Genomic DNA, 6,000 nt, shown 5'->3' with positions numbered 1-6,000 from the left:
CAACCACAAAATGAGAGTGAACGGCACCATCTAGGAAGATTCTGGGTCTGCTTCACCCACTCTTCTATCCCCACCATGGTGTTTGGTGTGTAGTCCACACTTAACAAATAATTTCTGAGTGAATGAATATGTACTATGTAATATATATGATCAAGCCATGAAAAATAACTACCTATCTACATTCAGAATTGCTGAAAGAAATCCAGCTGGGGACAAGATGGTAGATAGAGAAGGATCCTAATGAAAACCCAGCAAGTCAGGAGCCACGTCCCTCCTCCTCTGCCTCCTTTCCACATCCTCTGCCCAGTTTCCTGGGAGACTGGCCTGGGATGGCACTCCCAGGTGAGCTTTGGGCAAATACTGAACGTCTCTGAGCTCGATCAGAATAGAAGAGGCAGAGGGAGTCCACGAGAGATGGAGTGGGTGCAGAAAAGACGGGGGAGCCCAGAAAAGGAGAAGGCAGGATGCTTCAAACTGGAGACCTTGACAACAGGAAAAAACCTTCTGCAATCATGTGATCGTGTAATGAAGTCACTCGTGGTCCACATGAGGAACTTGGGGGACATCAAGATCATGTGGCTCACTGATGATTAGGCCACTTCGGGTTTTAGGAGAGAACAAAGGCATTGCTGCCTGGGATTCCCTAACTGGTTTATCTAAGTTCCCACCTACCAAGATTATACAGAACTTGGAAGCAGGTACCATACCACATCCCTAATCTTCCTGCTGTCTTCTCTCCAGGTTCAACTCCCCACTCCCAGCCCACAGCATGCAGTAAAGGGGCAGATGTGGAGCAGATGTCTTATAAATTATGGGGCCCCTGGGCTGGGAGCAACTTCTTGCTCACTGCTCTTCTCTCTTCACACAGCCATATCTCTTCCCCCACATCATGGGGGAGACTTCTTGGTCTCAGAGAAGAAATTCACAGAGTTTCTCAATCACCTGCCAGGGAATGGGTGGGCGCTGGGGGCCTTAGAGCCATTGCCAGAGCCCCTGTGAGCAGCAGTGGTGGCCGCTGCTTCAATGGGCCTTCGCTGTGACCCAGTCCTGGGGGAACATCTGCAGAGCAGTGGTTGTCTTGGAAGAGGCCATGGGAAAGTCCAAGAGAAGCCACGACTCTTGAAAACCATCCCAGAATCCCACTGGAATGCTTTGCCAGAGTACACTGAGCCCAAAAGGTCTTGGATTTTATGCTATTTTATCCCTTTTTATTTTCTGGCTGGACTTTTTTAGTTGGAAATTCAGAACACTAAAGCTATCCCGGGCCATTCGTTCCAAGCATGCCAAGCGGCTCCCCTGTGGCTGATCACTAGAGGACCTGGGCTCAGGGTCCTCAGCCCAGTGCTGCAAATGTGCATCACTCTCAAGACGGTGGCCGAAAGAGATTTAAGGCCAGGGAAGTGAGGGCTGAGACCAAACCCCAAATCCTTGCCTCCAGACCCTGAACCTTCCCGCTATGACCAGGGAATGTAAACTACCTAGGGACAAGCATCTTGCTTTGTCCACTTCTGAATTCCTAGCACCCAGAGCAGCCCCTAACTCACAATGAGTCTTCAATAAGCATTTGATGGAATAAGTGGATGAATTTTGAGGCTTTACAAAGAGAATCTCCAAGCAGAGTGACCTCACCCAGACACAGTGCATCTCCTCTTAGGCTGTGATAGGAGAGGTGATGAGTTAGCCAACCACCACCAATGGGCCAAATCCTGTTTGTACAGCCCATGAGCTGAAAAATGCAAAGAAAAACAATACAGCTGACTCTTGAACAACGTGTGTTTGAACCGCACAGGTCCACTTACAAGCAGGTTTTTTTCAGTAGTAAATAATGTGGTACTACGCCATCAGCGGTTGGTTGAATCTGCAGATACGGAACTGTGGATGCAGAGTAATAGCAAATACAGAGAACCAGGAATACGAAGGAACAGGGCATGCAGAGGGCAGGCGGTTAAGTTATACACAGATCTTCAACCACTCTGAGGGTCAGCGCTCCCAACTCCTACGTTGTTCAAGAGTTAACTGAATTTCATTATGCATAAAACTCACATGAAATTCAAATTTCAATGTCCATTAGTAAAGTTTTATCGGCGCACAGCCATTCTCGCTCACTCACTGCTGTTATCTGTGGCTGCTTTTGCAAAAGAGCAAAATTGAGTTCTTGCAACAGAGACTGTGTGATCCACAAAGCTGAGAATATTTGCTATCTGGCCTTTTGCAGAAAAAGTTTGCCAGTCCCTGGCCTAAAGAATCTCCCAGGTAGGTAAATGTCTAAATCGCCAGCATTCTTTGTTTTGGATTAAACATTGCTCCCTCTCTTGTGTCTCTGTCTCTCTGTCTGTCTATCTGTCTCTCTCTTCTTCTTCTTAAATCAAAGCCTTTCCAGAAGTGCTTTAAGTTACCTTTAGTGGTATAATTTATTTGTCTGGCAATTTTTTTCTCTGAAAAAAGGAAACTGTTCAAAGACATAGGGATCTTAAGGAAGGTTTTCTAACAGGGCTAAAGGGTTCAAAACAAGGGAATCCCCAAGGAAAACTCGGTCTTCTTTATGTATGGCTAAGGCCGAGCACAGTCACCAGCACTCCGATGAAGGATACAGAAAGGGAAACTTCTTTGAGCTCCCACAGGGGCCCACTGCCTTACCCTGAAACAGCCACGCCCTCTGCCCGGACTCACTCTCCTCTTCTCGACTCCCAGGATGCCTTGTCCGTCTTGGAGCAGCATGATCACCGCATCTGCTGAGGTCTTCCCCGAGCCGAACCACGGTGGACACAGAGCTCCCCGAAGCAGCAGGTATCATGGTGTGGTTTCTCTAGATCCGGGCACAGCAGATGGCATCTGTCCCTCCCTCCCCATAAACACACACGCCCATGGCAGACACAGTCAATCACCACCATCCACTCAGCAAACAAAAGCACAGCTCCCTGCCATTTCTGGTTATGCGCTTCCTCTAGACAACCAACTCCTTGCACGCACTCCTTGCATCCGTCTTAGCGATATTTATTTCCCCACACCTCACACAACCCCTGACGGTGCGGTGGGTGTTCAGCTGACACAAGCCCTCCCCCATCCTTTCCTTCTGTTGCCCTAATCATGCAGGAGAAGGTGCAGAATGGAAGCCAATGCCCCTTGCCCTAAGATGCTAACTACTTCCCCAGAATCCCTGTAATGGAAGCAAGTCCTCTAGAGGCAGGTGAGGACATGCATCTAGAACTTTAGCCCAGGAGTTCAGATCAGCTTGATGCCAACACCCATCTGGGGTCCCGCCATGGCTGGTGTGGCTTCTCTCTGGTAGATGGTGCTGCCCATGCTTTAGGTTGCGGAGGGAGGACCCTTAGTTTGGATTTCCTTTCTGGTCTTCTGATGAGCTAGGAAGGTCCCCCATTCCATCTGAGAACTCTTTCTTCACCTTGGACAGGAGGAGGCAACACCCAGCTCAAACTTCTGACTCTTCCCAAGCCAGAGGAAAATAACTTTCCAATCCCTTCTTAAATAAGAAAAGAAACTCTCTTCCTTCAGTAGGTATTTCCAGCTGCTGACAAGGGAGTTTCAAGAAATTTAAATACAATGGCATGCGCCTTGGCTCCTGCAGTTACTCTAGCAACCTCTAACTTTTACAGACCGCCTGAGATACCAAGGGAATTGGTAGCAGACGTCTTAGGCAACCAAATTCCCCAGAACTGATTCTTCCAGGGACGTATACCTCTTACAGAACAGAACCTTCCTAAACTTCAATTAGAAGGGAATACTTGAAATCCCCATTTACAAAAATAATGGAAAACTTACTAAGTATTATCTTACCAACTCACAATGCTACAGGACAATTTGAAATTTAAATTTCACAGGTGAAAAAAAAAAATCATGTGCCAAGTGAGAGTTGAGAATGAGAGATGGAAATCAAGTGGTCCAGCAAACAGAAGGAGCGTATTTGAGATGGTGGTTCACAAACCTGGACCACCCACCCGGGAAACATGTTCAAATACAGAGCCCCAGGCCCTGTCCCCAGAGATTCTGATTTTGTAAGTCTGGGACGAAAGCTGGGCCATTTTTTTGAAGCTGTCCTGGTGTTTCTGATAAGCATTCAAATTTGGAAACCAGCAATGGGAAGAATATTCCTTTCCCTCTCCCCATCACGTTCCAGGGATCTGCTGGATCTTAGTTCCCTCAATTCCTGCCAGCCCCAAATTCTAAATCCAGAGTGACAGAATTCATTTTCTTTAAAATAAAAGGAAGCAGTAGCTGCAATGTGCTGTGCTCGGTGCTGTGCCAAAGAAACCTGGGAATTTGAAGCGGCATCTGGCCCTGGGCTGTTGGAAGGCTGTGTGGGTTTTTTTTTTTTTTTTTTTTTTTTTTTTTTTTTTTTTTTTTTTTTTTTTTTTTTGAGCTTGCTGCCTGGTTTATTTTAGGTGCTGGGTCTGCAGGGTAGTAGGCTGACCTTCCTTGGCTATTCCCCAGGGAGCAGGCTACCAGTCTCCTGCTGTCTTTGCAGCTACAAGATACAATTTCCACGGCATTCAGGTAATAGGAGCTGACTGTCAGCAATGTCTGGGATCAGAATTAAATCTGGGGAGGCAGCCTTCTGAAGAGAAAGGGTTCCTGGCATTGAAGCTTTATAGGTGGTCCTAGCACTGCTACACACAAGCTGTGTGATTTGGGGCTAGTCACTTTCCCTCTCTGGGCCTCGTTTCCCCAGCTATGAAACAAAGGGGTTGAACTAGGTAGAGGCAGTATGGAGAAGAGGAAGGAACATGGGTCCGGTGGCCAGGCTTCGTTGCTAACTTGCTTTGTGCCTTTGGGCATGTGAGTGAACTTCAGTGCACATCAGTTTCTTCATCTATAAAATGAGTCTAACGGTACCTCCTTCCCAAGGTTGATGTACCAGTTTAAGGAGAGGATACATGCCAGGTGCTTGACTTGACCTCCCTGTGAGGTCCAAGACACACACATACACTTTCACGCTTGCTCACCTCTAAACCAGCGATCTGATGGAGTGGGTGCCAAATTCTGGGAGCAACACTGAGTCTGAAGGGAGTTTAGGAGAGGGAGAGATCACGACTCCAAGAGTGGGTAGGGAGGAAGGCACACATGACCTTCTGGAGGAAGCAGGATTTGAGCTGGGATTTTGACATAGACGGACACCCAGAATTTGAATAAGCAACTGAAGGAAGAAACCCTGGAGCATAGGAGGAAAATCAGTCAGTTGGAATTGGGCAACTTGGGTCTTACTGTCTGCCCTCTCATTGCCTCACTTTGTGGCCTTGCTGATTCTTTGCTTCTCTGTCTATAAAATGGGGTTGGGGTGAGAACGGATATGATGACATAGGATAAAGCACTTTGCATGGTGTCTGGAACACGGTAGACTTGCTATGGGTGGATAGGTAGGTGGACGGACGCATGCGTGCATCTCAGCTGAAAGTGGAGGTAAAAAGAAGAATGCCCAAGCACCTCTGTAGGTCAGCGAGTGCATTAGCAGATCTCAGTGATTTTCAGAGTGTTCATGGAACTCTAGAACCCCAAGATGCTGCTGGGAGAAATGTTTTCCATGGTCAATTAAATTTTGGAATGGCAGCATGATACATCCCCCTCTTGAAGATTTGCAATCGATTTCAACACATTAATAATTCTGCAAAATCTCTTCCAATTTTATTTACACCCAGTAGTTCCCAAACTTAGACCACTCCTAAATCAATTTTCCACATTAAACCTATTAACTTCCCACTGAACTTTGCAGGGGTCTTTCTGGTGTGAAATAAGGGGATGGTGGTGTGAAATGTGGAAACATTACTTGAGGTTCCCTTTTTGTTTGCTCTGTACTCACATTTAGGAACAATCTGTGCAGTGGTGTGAGGAGGGCAACCTGGAGGAGCAAGCAGACATTCTTGGAAACAGAGAGACCTGTGCCTAAATGCAGTTCCTCCACTGATGAGTCATGTTGCCGTGGGCAAGCTCTTTAACTTTTCTTTACCTCTGGTTCCTGATCTATAAGTTCCCAGCACTTATCTTGTA

The sequence above is a fragment of the Camelus dromedarius genome, chromosome 4 (genome assembly GCF_036321535.1).
Source record: "Camelus dromedarius isolate mCamDro1 chromosome 4, mCamDro1.pat, whole genome shotgun sequence".
Classification (NCBI taxonomy): Eukaryota; Metazoa; Chordata; class Mammalia; order Artiodactyla; family Camelidae; genus Camelus; species Camelus dromedarius.
Note: the sequence above shows the minus strand (reverse complement) of the source record.